At 47.3% G+C, this 14,469-nt stretch overlaps 1 long non-coding RNA gene and 1 pseudogene across 1 annotated transcript in view; one reads left to right on the top strand and one right to left on the bottom strand.

The window, feature by feature from the left end:
• LOC122682135 overlaps window positions 1–14,469 on the top strand; it is a 163,502-nt gene that overhangs the window by 12,419 nt on the left and 136,614 nt on the right. The window lies entirely within an intron of this gene.
• Window positions 11,802–12,195, bottom strand: LOC122682134 (annotated as a pseudogene).

The following is a 14,469-nucleotide window of genomic DNA, read 5'->3' as shown; positions in this document are numbered from 1 at the left end:
CCCTTACCCTTGGCTGTCCCCTTGGCTGGTATCACAGGTGTATGTTGGAACCCCAGGGAGATGAGCATAATCTCTTGTCCAAACTCTAGAAGGATCCCAAAGGATGCTTCACTTTCTTTGGTCTTCTTCCTCTTTAAAATATTTATTTATCTATTTGGCTGTGTCGCATCTTAGTTGCGGCACATGGGATCTTAATTGTGGTGGGCAGGCTTCTTTCTAGCTGTTTCTCGCACGCAACTTCATTGCGCCGCGGCATGTGAGAACTTGGTTCCCCGACCGGGGCTCGAACCCACGCCCCCTGCTTTGGAAGGAGGATTCTTAACCACTGGACCACCAGGGAAGTCCACTTTTCTTTGTCTTCTGATGGGACATTTTCCCAAGATTTCTTTGGACTGAGAAGAGGGGCTGTTTCCTTGGTTTCAAATCTCCACCCCCTCCCCCACAGTGGGTAGAGCCAAGAGCAGGGGAGTCAGCCTCCTAGGATCACAACACTAGGTCCCTGGGAGAGGCAGAATAATGCCTACTGAGCCCCCACAAGATGTCCCTGTCCTAAAACCTGGAACCTGTGAATCTGTTATCTCACATGCAAAAGAGATTTTGCTGGTGTGATTAAGGATCTTGAGATTGGGAGATTATCTGGGATTATCCAGGTGAGCTCAGTGAAATCATGAGGTTCTGATAAAAGGGGGGCAGGGTCAAAGAGACGATGTGAGAACAGGAAGCAAAACCCTGTGATGTAATTGCTGGCTTAAAGACAGACAAGGGCCGTCTGGATCGCAGGCAGCTACCAGAGGCTGGAAGAAGCAAGACTGGAAGAGTTTCTACCCGAGAGCCTCCAGGAGGGACAGAGGTCTGCCAACACCTTGGTTTCAGTCCAGCTCTGACTCGCAGGACTATGATGCTATTGTCCCAGTGGTTAAGTTATTATAGCAGCAACAGAAAACTGATACAGCCCTAAAATACATGGGCGTGCACACACATGCGCAGCGTTTGAAATATGCCCTGTGGACTTTTCCTCATCCGGCCAAATGTATTCAACAACATAAAGAAAAGAGGTGGCACTTTCCTGGTGGTCCAGGGGTTAAGAATCTGCCTGGCAATGCAGGAGACACGGGTTCGATTCTTAGTCTGGGAACTAAAGATCCCACGTACCTCTGGGCAACTGAGCCCATGTGCTACCACTGCTGAAAACCTGGTGACCTGGAACCTGAGAACTGCACCTGCTGAGCCCATGCATCTAGAACCCACGCAACAAGAGAAGCCCAAGCACCAAAACGAGAGAGCAGCCCCTGCTCACCGCAACCAGAGGAGCCCGAGGGCAGCGACCAAGACCCAGTGCAGCCAAGAATAGATATTGGCCAATCCCACCTTTATTAACTGGTTCACTCGCTCAAAGACCCTACGGGTAGGCATTATCATAACTCCCATTTTAGAGTGAAAGAGCATATATACATATATATATATATATATATATATATATATATATATATATACACACACACATATTTAATTGAAGTAGAGTTGACTTACAATGTTGTGATACTTTGTACAGAAAAATGATTCAGTCATATATACATTTTATACACACACACACTCAGATTTTTTTTCCCCTTACAGGCTATTTCAAAACATTGAGTATAGTTCCCTTTGCTATACAGTAGGTCCTTATTGGCTATCTATTTTATACATAAAGTAAAAAGTAAAGTCACTCAGTCGCGTCCGACTCTTTGCCACCCCATGAACTATAGCCTACTAGGCTCCCCTGTCCATGGGATTTTCCAGGCAAGAGTACTGGAGTGGGTTGCCATTTCCTTCTCCAGGGGATCTTCCCGACCCAGGGATCAAACCTGGGTCTCCAGCATTGCAGATAGACGCTTTACCATCTGAGCCACCAGGAAGCCCATGTAGTGTGTTTATATGTCAGTCCCAAAAGCCTGATCTATCCCTCCCTCTCTCTCCCAGTAACCATAGAGTTTGTCCCCTATGTTTGTGGGCCTATGGATGGTATATATATATTTTTTCCCATTTATTTTTATTAGTTGGAGGCTAATTACTTTACAATATTGTAGTGGTTTTTGCCACATATTGACATGAATCAGCCATGGATTTACATGTGTTCCCCATCCTGAACACCCCCCCTCCACCTCCCTCCCCATCCTATCCCTCTGGGTCATCCCAGTGCACCAGCCCCAAGCACTTATCTCATGCATCCAACCTGGGCTGGCGATCTGTTTCACACTTGATAATATACATGTTTCGATGCTGTTCTCTCAGATCATCCCACCCTCGCCTTCTCCCATAGAGTCCAAAAGTCTGCTCTATACATCTGTGTCTCTTTTTCTGTCTTGCATATAGGATTATCATTACCATCTTTCTAAATTCCATATATATGCGTTAGTATACTGTATTGGTGTTTATCTTTCTGGCTTACTTCACTCTGTATAATGGGCTCCAGTTTTATCCATCTCATTAGAACTGATTCAAATGTATTCTTTTTAATGGCTGAGTAATATTCCATTGTGTATATTATGGATGGTATATTTTAAAAGTATCGATTGAACCTTGGACTCTGTGTGAAATAGATAAAAAATGACACAGCAATTTGAGTCACTTAGTCATTCAACAAACATAATGTGCTCCTGCTTTCCATGAGTGAGTGTGTGTGTGTGTTTATGTTAGTTGCTCAGTCCTGTATGACTCTTTGCAACCCCATGGGTTGTAGTCCGCCTGGCTCCTCTGTCCATGGAGTTCCCCAGTCGAGAGTACTGAAGTGGGTTGCCATTCCCTTCTCCAGGGGATCTTCCCGATGCAGAGATTGAACCTGGGTCTCCTGCATGGCTGGCAGATTCTTCGCTGCCTGAGTCCCCAGGGAAGCCCTGCTCTCTGTGACGATGAGTGTCAAGTACTGAAGTGATAGGTCCCGAGGCAGATAAGCGAGGGGCTCTAGCCTGCAGAGCTGATGGCACCGGTTCATCATCACCCCATGTGCCCCAAATCCTTGGTGCCTCCCCCAGGAGGGATAAGAAGGGAGGGTTGTGAGCTGAACTCTTAGTTTCAGGCCAGGACCCTTTCCCACATCCTCTCTCCTCTCCAGGGGACAGAACACTCTGGGAAGGTGATGAGAAACAGAAGCGAAACTTCATCAGGTGGTCAGGTGAGGTCACTTCCACGTCCAGAGTCTGGGCTGAGAAAAGCTGCGTGGGCACAGTTTCTGAGAGCACCATGTGGGTCCCGCAGAGGGGAGGGGCCCTGCGGGGGAGCTGTGACCACACCCAGCTGGGTACCGAGACCTACCTCCCGCGTCCCTCCCGTGCAGGACAGGTGGGTCTGAAGCCAGACTGTTTTAACTCAGCTCTTTGCCCAACAACCAGCTCAGCAGGTGTCAGCAACTGTTTGTTGAAAGAACAGTTGAGTCTCACGTGGGTTTGTAGCCCAGCTGGATGGCTTAGCAGCTGCATGGCTTTAGGCAAACTTCGTTCCTCTCTTGAGTTGTCCCTGTGTCATCCGTCGAAAGAGAACAGTGAGACCTCCTAGGGTGGTTCATTCAGTCATTTATTTCAGTCTTAAAAAACCCCTTTATTGTGAAGTGAACACAGGTACAGAAAACCACACAAAATAAACTTAATGAGTCATCTTACGGCAAGTGTTTTTGTAACTACACCCCAAGTTAATAAAGAGAATTTTGCAAGCAGTCATCTTCCCTCAACTCTCTCCAGGATCTCCTCTCCAATCTAAGCTCTCTCATTCCCCTGAAATGAACTCGTAGCCTGACTTTTATAGTCATCATTTTCTTTTTTTTTTTTTAAAACATCTATTTATTATTTTTTGACCGTGCTGGATCTTCACTGAGGCTCAGGCTTTTCTCTAGTCGCAGCGAGCGGGGGCTCGCCTCTAGTGGTTTGCACACTTCCCAGAGCGGTTCCTTCTCTTGTGGAACACAGGCTCCAGGGCGCACCAGTTTCAGTAGCTGTGGTTCCCCAGGCTCCAGAGCGCAGGCTCAGTAGCAGCCGCTGGCTCACAGGGAAGTCCCACGAGCTCTTTCTTGATGTGATTGATACCCTCCCTGCTTTTATTTTAAAGAGAAAGGGAGAACTTCTTTCCTCCAACTTTTCTTTTTGTAATTTTATTTATTTTTGGCTATGTTGGGTGTTTGTCGCTGCTTGGGATTGTCTCTAGTTGCAGCAAGTGGGGACTCCTCTCTAGTTGCGGTGCGTGGGCTTTATTTCGGTGGCCTCTCTTGGTTCGGACCACGGGCTCTAGAGCATAGGCTCAGTAGTTGTGAGACACGGACTTCGTTGTTCTTCACCACGTGAGAGCCTCCCGGATCAGGGATTGAACCCCCGTCTTCTGCATTGGCAGGCAAATGCCTTACCAATGAGCCGCCAGGGAAGCCCAAGTAATCATTTTCTTGCAATACTTTTTCACGTAAGTATGTATCCCTAGATATGATTGCTCAGACTTGCCTGTTAAAAAAAATAAAAGATGCATCTTTAAAGTTTCCTTTAATCTAGAGGTGTCCCTGGACCCTTTCTTTTCCTTAGAAGCTATTTGGGATGGAGCTTCCCACAGGATGGACTTGGCTGACTTCATCTGCAAAACACCATTCAGAGTGCTCCTCTGTCCTCTGTGCTTCCTGGGAGCTGGCAGCTGGATCCAGAGGCTTGACCAGATCTGGGTTCGATCCCTTGGGCCAGCTCCTCAGGGAGCCTGTGTGTTTTCCTCTGGCGACGCACAATGGTGGATGTTCTTTCTGTTTTAGCAGCAGTGGGTGGTCTTGCCAGGTGGCACTAGCGGTGGAGGACCCACCTGCCGGTGCAGGAGACGTAAGAGGGCGTGGGTCTGATCCTTGGGTCCAGAAGATCCCCTGGAGGAGGGCATGGCAACCCACAATATTGTGTTGGTTTCTGTCATACATCAACATGAATCAGCCATAGGTATACATACAGCCCCTTCCTCTTGAAACCTCCCTCCCACCCCATCCCACCCCTCTAGGTCATCACAGAGTACCAGGCTTGAGGGAAAGAGACTTTTAGAAAGGGATGTTTCCCCTCATTTCCTCTTTGATGCTCAGGGATACAGGTCATCTAGGAGAGGTAGAACACAGGTTTACTTCTATCCCTTTGTTCACCAGTTTACAAGAAAATGAATTGGTTCTTTATTATCCTCCAGAGGAGAGGACCAATTAACTCCTTTTCAATGTCATTGTGAACTCTAAGATTTTAACATATCTGATGGGTTACAATCATTTACAAGTATTTTAAAAACAATTCTAAAAAATGTCTTCATTGAATTTGTTACTATTCTGCTTTATGGTTTTTTTTTTTTTTTTGGGCCATGAGGCATACGGGATCTTAGCTCCCCAATCAGAGATGGAACTTGTACCCTCTGCACTGGAAGGATCCTTAAGGAGTTATCACTTCTTGAGGTTAAGGAGTGACTCTTAACCACTGGACCAGTTAGGGAAGTCCCCAGCATTATTCTTGAAAAACCTGATAATAATTGACTATTTTTTCTTTATAAGTCAACTACTATTATTACCTAAGCTGAGCACCAAAGAATTGATGCCTTTGAACTGTGGTGTTGGAGAAGACTCTTGAGAGTCCCTTGGACCCCAAGGAGATCCAACCAGTCAATCCTAAAGGAAATCAGTCCTGAATATTCATTGGAATGACTGATGCTGAAACTGAAGCTCCAATACTTTGGCCACCTGATGTGAAGAACTGACTCATTGGAAAAGACCCTGATGCTGGGAAAGATTGAAGGCGGGAGGAGAAGGGGGTGACAGAGAATGAGGTGGTTGGATGGCATCACCGACTCGATGGACATGAGTTTGAGCAAGCTCTGGAAGCTGGTAATGGACAGGGAAGCTGGCATGCTGCAGTCCATGGGGTCGCAAAGAGTGAGACATGACTGAATGACTGAACTGAACTGAGAAGCCTGAAGGACTTTTTTCTCTTTCCTTGAAGTCTAGTCATTTTATTAGAATGTCTTGAATATGTCTGATTATTCTGGGTTGATATTTTCAGGTATTCAGTATGCTCCTTCAATATGTAATTTCAATTAAAAAATTTCAGTAGGTGTTCTTGATTGTTTTAATATTTGTTCCTTGCTTTGGTTTTCTTCTATAGGAACTTTTATGACTTGTATGTTGAAACTTCTTGACCTAATTTCAATATTTGTCATTTTCTCTAGAATATTTTAAAAACCTCTGTCTTCATTTCTGGTTGATTTATAATATTCTTTTCACTTTTCACCTTTTTCTATTCTGGCATTATCTCAAGGTTGGGTTAATTTGCTCTTGTGTTTCTTCTATTTTAGCTTTCATTTCTAAAATAAGTTCTTTCCTTTGTATGTCTAATTTGTTCTGGAGTTCTGTTTTCTAATCAAAACTCTCGAATGCTAATTTATGTTGTTCTTTCACATCTTGCATATTTAAAGATGTTTTTAAGGTCATTTTGAACTAGAAGGTTATGGTTTTGATCTGTCCTGAAGAAATGTGTCACTGGCATGCTTTATCCTATTTTTAGGAATGCTATTGGCTCCTGATTATTCTTTTGCCTAAGTTAATTTTGTATGAGAGCTGACCTCCAGATTCTCTACTGCTCATTTTTATGTGAAATTAAGTTTTCCTGAGGGCTTCTTGGGTGGTTCAGCGATAAAGAATCCATCTGCCAATGCAGGAGACTCAGGTTCGATCCTTGAGCGGGGAAGATCCCCTGGACTCTTGCCTGGGAAATCCCATGGACAGAGGAGGCTGGCGGGCTACACTCCATGGGATTGCAGAGTTGGACATGACTTAGTGACTAAACAACGACATAACGAGTTTTCCTGAACTTGCAGGTGATGTTCAGGATGCATCTCTAACCTCAAGGTCGCCCCCTCCTCTTGTCTGCATGGAGGGTCCAGACATGGTGGCCTGCTTTCTAAGGCCTCCTGGTTCCATCTCCTCCCATCACTTCGATCTGCATCTTCTTCCTTTGTCTTAGTCACTCTGCCTCTGTGTTGATCCCGTTCCAAGGCATCACCTCTGCAGTGAGGAACCTTGTCCGGGAAGGGATCCAAGCAGTTTCCAGAGTTCGAAGTCCTTCCTGAGGGCTCTCACCCTCACTAGGGGGCGGGCCAGGCCCCTCCCAGACTCAGTCGCTGTTCTCCAATTGTCCCTCCACGCCCTCCACTGAATACCTGCTGGCTCTTTGGGACTGGTCCTCTTGTCAGGTCCCTCAGACACCCCCTTGCTTCCCTCTGCTGGCAACAGGTGGGATGCCAAAGGCCAGAGGCTGAGCTAGAGCAACTTGGGAGGTGTGTGTGTGTGTGTAACCCCAGAACATCTGATAACACACAGGTAGCTACTGGGGGCTGTGCTCCCCCACTTAAATTCTTTCAGTGTTCAGGGGGATACCTTTGGCACCTAATTCTGAAGTGACTGTTGTCAGTGGGTTTTGTTTCTGCTAATTTGCCTTGCTTATTTTTGTTGGAATTTGGAGGGATTCAAAAATGATGCAGGCATGGCCACTATCTCCCCAGCAAGTCACTATCTTGTTGTTTTTGGCCACACGTGCTGTGCAGCTTGCAAGATCTTAGTTCCTCCAGGACCAGGGATTGAACCTGCCCCAGGAAGTGAAAGCACTCGGCCCTAATCACTGGACCCTCAGGGAATTCCCAGCAAGTCACTAATTTTAATGCTCATTCCCCTAAAGGGCCACAGGAAAGATGAGATAAAATAATACATATGCGTAAAAGTAAGTAAGGGACCATCTTAAGGGTGCAGTAAACCAGCTACTCCTTCCTTCTGCTGTCTTGCAGCCAGGACTGCCCCTCTCATTCAAAGCGTGCAGGTTTGAGATCGGAGCCTGCAACTGCCTCAGAGGATGGGGCGCACAGGCCCCCAGGCTGGCTGCCTTGAAGCTGAGTGAGTCCCCGAGCTTTGTGCGCTTGCCTTGTCCTGCTGGGACCCCTCCGGGCATCTCCTCCAAGAACGAGTTTTGGAGAAGAGAAGGGAGGACCTCTTTCACACCTCTGCAACCCCAGAAAAGGGATGACCCGGGGGCGAGAAGCCGGCTGTGAGCCTCGCCCGCCATCTGCTGGCCATTTGTTTAATTGCAGCGAGAAGCTCCATTAACCAGAAAGGGAAGCGTCAGGCCCACTCTCTTAGTTCCCGCCAGTAACATTGGTTAATAAGGATTAACCTTTCTGCCTCTGGTTGAAAATGATGCCCGGTTGACCCTTGAAAAACATGGGTTTGAACTGCGCAAGTCCACTCACACGCGGATTTTTTTCACTAAATACACACCACACGCGTCTCGGTTGGTTGAATCCCTGGATGTGGAACTGCGACTGGAGGGTCAAAGTTAGGCGAAGATTTTCAGTTCGCTTTGTCCCACTTTGTTCAAGGGATAACTGTATTTATGCCAAAACAATGACAATAAAGGGAAATAAAGAGACAGTTTTCCCACGTGTTCCCGCTGTCTAGACAAGCACTATTTTTTTTTTTTTTTAATAAAGTGTGTGTTAAAGTGTTAGGTGCTCAGTCGTGTCCGACTCTTTTCAGCCCATGAACTGTAGCCCGCCAGGCTCCTCTGTCCATGGGATTTTCCCAGGCAAGAATACTGGAGTGGGTAGCCATTCCCTTCTCCAGGGGATCTTCCAGACCGAGGGAATTGAAGCTGGGTCTCCTGCACTGCAATCAGATTCTTTATTTACTCTTAAAGGGGTCTGGGCTGGTATGTCTTACATTTCTGGCTCCTAAAATGTCATCTGGAGACCCTGGGTATTTGCATTGGCAACAAGGGGTGAGAGAGCTCAGGTTCTGCAGCCCCAAAGACTTGGTTTTGAATCCACTTCATTAGTCACAAGCTGGGAGGGGTAGGTAGGTTAATTCACCTCTGAGTTTGAATCTGTGTGTGCTAGGCTGGATAAAACCTCTCCCTTCCACCCCCAAGATATTCAGGTTCTAATCCTTGGAATCTGTGAACATGTTACCTTGCATTGGAAAAAGGATTTTGCAGGTGTGATTAAGATTACAGACCTTGAGATGGGGAGATTATTCTGGATTATCCTGGTGGTCTCAATGTAATCACAGGAGTCCTTAAAGGCTGAGAACCCTCTCTGGCTTCAGTCAGAGTAATGGAACATTGTCTACTTTGAAGGTGGAGGCAGTGGACCATGAACCAAAGAATGCGGGCAGCTTCTAGACTCTGGAAAAGGCAAGGAAATGGGATTCTCCCCAGAGCCTCCAGAAGGGATGCAGCTCAGCAGATACCTTGATTCAAGTGCCTGGGACCTGCATACGACTTCAGATCTGCAGAACAGTGGGAGCGTAAAGCTGTGTTGTTTTAGCCACAAAGTTCGTAGTGATTTGTTACTGGAGTGTTGGGAAAGGAATACACTGCAGTGTGGGGTAATAATAGTGCCTACTCTGGCTGGTGGGGAGAATGAAATGTGTGTGCACACTCCGTTGCTCAGGCGTGTTTGACTCTCGATGGCCCCATGGACTGCAGCCCACCGGGCTCCTATCTCCATGGGATTTTCCAGGCAAGAATACTGAGGTGGGTTGCCATTTCCTTCTCCAGGGATTTTCCCTACCCAGGTTTCGAACCCGCGTCTCTTGCATCTCCTGCATTGGCAGGCAGATTCTTGACCACTACGCCACCTGGGAGGCCCTGAGAATGAGATGAGATTGCTGGAAGACATGCCTTGACAATTGTAAACCGATTTACAGGTGTTTTGTGTTCTCTTCTGGGAAGGTACCCATTTATTCTTTTGCTTCCTCCGTGGTTCTTTGCTGAGCCCTTATTGTATGCCAGGTGCTGTGCTCCGTACAGTGGTTACAGGGGTGAACTGGGCCCCTTTCATGGGGCTTATAGGTTAGGAGGGTAGCAGACTAGTAAAAGGTCACACAACCACACACGTCATGGAATTGCAATCACCATGTGGGCAATGAATAAACTATTTGGGAAGCTGTGAGCATGGAGCTAGGAATCTGCCAGACCCCAGGCTTCAGACCTCAGGCTTTAGGCCAGGTCTCCAGGACGTGGCTTGTCTTGCTCACCTTCCCATATAGGCTGGTCTGTCCTGACCAGGGATCAGGGTACCAAGGGCCAACATCCAGGTCAGAGACAGCATCTTGGGTGCCGTCAGATGGATCCACGCTGGTCCAGAGATCTGGGACCCTGCATGGCGGCCCCTATTTGCTGAGGCAGTGTGTAGGTGGCTCAGGCCGGTGAGCTCAGGGCTGTCGGAATGGTGGGCAGAGAAGGCAGGGCTTGGCACGTGGCCACAGACCACTGATCCTTGGTTCAGGGTCTTATGGGCACTGGGTGAAGGAAGAGTCAGAAACTGGGACAGGGACTCAGTTCAGTTCAGTCGCTCAGTCGTGTCTGAATCTTTGCGACCCCATGGGCTGCAGGCTTCCTTGTCCATCACCAACTCCTGGAGTTGACTCAAACTCATGTCCATTGAATCGGTGATGCCATCCAACCATCTCATCTTCTGTCATCCCCTTCTCCTCATGCCTTCAATCTTTCCCAGGATCAGGGTCTTTTCCTGTGAGTCAGTTCTTTGCATCAGGTGGCCAAAGTATTGGAGCTTCAGCCTCAGCATCAGTCCTTCCAATGAATATTCAGGACTGATTTCCTTTAGGACAGGGACTAGGGCTACTTTATTTGGTTCTGGAAGCCCTTCTCTGCTGCACACTGGCCCGAGCCTCCTCCTGCCCCTTCTAGGTTTTCCGGGGTTGTCTGGTAACCCCACTCTGTCTCCAGTGTAATGGGGTGAGCACAGATTCTCAGGGACACGGGATTCCTTGTGCCTCAGTTGATTGCAGTATCTTAGCCAGCTGAGGGGGTTTACTAATGAGTATGGAGGACTCAGAGTGAGTCACACAGCTGAGACAAGCAGAGGAACCGCAAGACAGGGTCTGGATACAGATCTGAGGGTCCCTGTGGACCCCCCAACTATTGAGACCAGGGCCAGAGCCGGGGCTTTGCTGCCACCTCGTGGCAGATGTTGGAATTGCCGCTGGATCCGATGCCACCTTTCCAGGGATGCGACTTTCTGTTCAGCTGGGTTTCTCTGTTTATCTCCTGACACAGCGGACGGAAGGGAGTGCCTGGTGAGTGAATCCGGCAGAGAAGGTGGTGTGTCCTGGCCTTAGGGTCCCTTTTACCCGTCACTAGCCGTAGTTCTGAGAATCAGAGGCAATTCTAGAAAAGGGGTTGAAGAGAACTAGGCAGGCACCCCTGGTGCCCCACCCCCACCAAGGGCCTCAAGGTCTGTGTCACACCTGCTGCTCTAAAACCTCTCCCGTGGAGTTTACACATGCACCTGGAGCCAGGTGAAGGGGCCATAGCTATGGTTTTTCCAGTGGTCATGTACAGACGTGAGAGCTGGACAGTAAGAAAGGCTGAGTGCCAAAGAATTGATGCTTTTGAACTGTGGTGCTGGAGAAGATTCTTGAGAGTCCCTTGGACCCCAAGGAGATCCAACCAGTCCATCCTAAAGGAGATCAGTCCTGAATATTCTTTGGAAGGACTGATGCTGAAGCTGAAACTCCAATACTTTGGCCACCTAATGCGAAGAACTGACTCATTTGAAGAGACCCTGATGCTGGGAAAGATTGAAGGCAGGAGGAGAAGGGGATGACAGAGAATGAGATGGTTGGATGGCATCACCGACTCGATGGACATGAGTTTTAGCAAACTCTGGGAGATGGTGAAGGACAGGGAAGCTTGGCGTGCTGCAGTCCATGGGGTCGCAAAGGGTCGGACATGACTGAGTAACTGAACAACAAAAACATTGCATCCCTAGAAGAAGAATCCAAGGGTTTTCCCTCCTGTGTGATTTCGTCTTGTTTCTTCAGGGTTCATGATGCCTGCTGAGGTTGTCAATACAATGAAATCAAACTAATGGGACAGGAGCAGGTTTTTCTGCCATTTTTTTTTTAGATCTTTGAATGGCACGTTGAATCTGGGGCTGATCACTCCACACTTGTTTAGCTTGCCTGTGAGGTTCACAATTGCCCAGCCCTGTGGTCATCATGATTTCAAATTCCCCAATGTAACCGTGCTTCATCATCACAGTTAGAATCCTGACGATGACTTTGGAGCATTGCCTGATGTGAACCTGGCGTGTGCCTCTCTTTTCAGCATTGTTGATATTCTTAAACGCATCAGCCAGGTCATTCACATGCACCATTGTGGCAGCACAGAAGGATGGCAGGAAGATACATTCTTTATTAATACAATAGAAATGTATTTTCTCCCCATTTCCACCAAAATGATGTTGAAAAGTATTTGAAAGCATACAGGTCCCTACCTCAGGGGAACCCTAACATACATACACTTTCTGCTCAGTTGCTCAGTCTTGTCTGACTCTGTGTGACCCCATGGACTGTAGCCCACCGGGCTTCTCTGCCTATGGAATTTTCCAGGCAAGAATCCTGGAGTGGGTGCCATTTCCTACTCCAAGGGATCTTCCCGACCCAGAGATTGAATCTGAGTCTCTTGTGTCTTTTGCATTGGCAGGCAGATTCTTTACCACTGAGCCACCTGGGAAACCTCATGTTGAGATTCACTGTGAGATGCATACATTTGGAGGCTATTGGCCATAGCACTGTCTGTAGGCAAGAAAATCTGGAAACAACCCAAATGAAAGGGTCATGGATGGACAAATCTCAGTGCATGTGGCAGGTGTCAATGACATGAAGGCCTCCTTAGTTGAAATGAATGGTTCTATGTGTTGACATGCGAAGATCTGAAGAGCAATGTGGAGTAAAAAAGCAAGTTGCAGAAGCAAATATTCTGTGTATTATTTCTGGACTTTTTTTTTGTTGTTGTTCACACCATGCAGCTTGTGAGATCTTTGTTTCCTGACCAGGGATCGAACCTGGGCCCATGGCAGTCAAAGCACTGAGTCCTAGCCACTGACCACCAGGAAATTCCTCTATTTCTGCATTTTTTATATGTGCAACAAAAAATGCAAACAAGGATGGCTGTCACATTGCCTTCATGTCCTAATGAATAAATGAATGCCTCTTTGCCTAGTTAAGTCCCACTCATCTTCCAGATCTCAGCTCAAGGCATCACTTTTTCAGAGATTTCCCTGCTTCCCACCCCCTACCCACCACCCCTCTCCTGCCCCACCCCTGTCTATCACCACCCCAGGGCAAGTAGCACTCTGAAATCCAGTCTCAGAACCTATACATTTCCTTCCGGTCTTTTTTCACTGTTGTATATTTATGGGAGAAAGCAAGGAGGAATTAAAGAGCCTCTTGATGAAGGTGAAAGAGAAGAGTGAAAAAGCTGGCTTCAAACGCAACATTCAGAAAACAAAGATCATGGCATCCAGTCCCATCACTTCATGGCAAATAGATGGGGAAACAATGGAAACAGTGAGAGACTTTATTTTGAGGGGCTCCAAAATCACTGTAGATGGTGACTGCAGCCATGAAATTAAAAGATGCTTGCTTCTTGGAAGAAAAACTATGACAAACCTAGACGGTGTATTAAAAAACAGAGACATTATTTAGCCTACAAAGATTTGTATAGTCAGAGCTATGGTTTTTCCAGTGGTCATTTACGGATGTGAGAGCTGGATAATAAAAAAGGCTGAGTGCTAAAGAATTGATGCTTTTGAAAACTGTGCTGCTGGAGAAGGCCCTCCTTCCCCAAGGAGATCCAACCAGTCCATCCTAAAGGAAATCAACCCTGAATATTCATAGGAAGGACTGATGCTGAAGTTGAAGTTCCAATACTTTGGCCACCTGATGCGAGGAGCTGACTCATTAGAAAAGACCCTGATGCTGGGAAAGACTGAAGGCAGGAGGAGAAGGGGATGACAGAGGATGAGCTGGTTGGATGGCATCACTGACTCAATGGACATAAGTTTGAGCAGACTCCGGGGATAGTGAAGGACAGGGAAGTCTGGTGTGCTGCAGTCCGTGAGGCCACAAAGAGACAGACTTGACTGAGTGACTGAATGACAACAATATTTATTTGTGTGATTGCTTGATTAATGTCCATCTTCCCCACAAGCTTGATTTGGGCAGGGACCCTGGCCACTTTCTTCACCCTCAGCACATAATGCCCTGTATGGACTGTAGCCTATGAGGCTCCTCTGCCCATGGGATTTTGCAAGCAAGAACACTGGAGTGGGTTGATATTTCCTTCTCCAGGGGATCTTCCCGACCCAGGGATTGAACCCAGGTCTTCTGCCCTGTAGGCAGGAGACACTAGGGAAGTCTGAGACACTAGGGAAGTCCCACCTAGCAGAATGGATGCCTAATAAATGAACTTGTGATTTCTGTGCCTCAACCAGGCTGAAAGCTCTGTGAGGCCAGGGGAGGTATCTATTTTCTTTCTCGCTTATTCCCCTGAGGCTTAGGAAAGGTTTTGGTGTCAGAAAGTCTGAGCTAGAGTCCAGGCTCTGCCACTTGCTGGCTGTGTGATCTTGGGGGCAATTCAGTTTGAGTCT

Source organism: Cervus elaphus, chromosome 23 (genome assembly GCF_910594005.1).
Source record: "Cervus elaphus chromosome 23, mCerEla1.1, whole genome shotgun sequence".
Classification (NCBI taxonomy): Eukaryota; Metazoa; Chordata; class Mammalia; order Artiodactyla; family Cervidae; genus Cervus; species Cervus elaphus.
The sequence above is the reverse complement of the archived record's forward strand: the minus strand, read 5'-3'. Positions and strand labels throughout refer to the sequence as shown.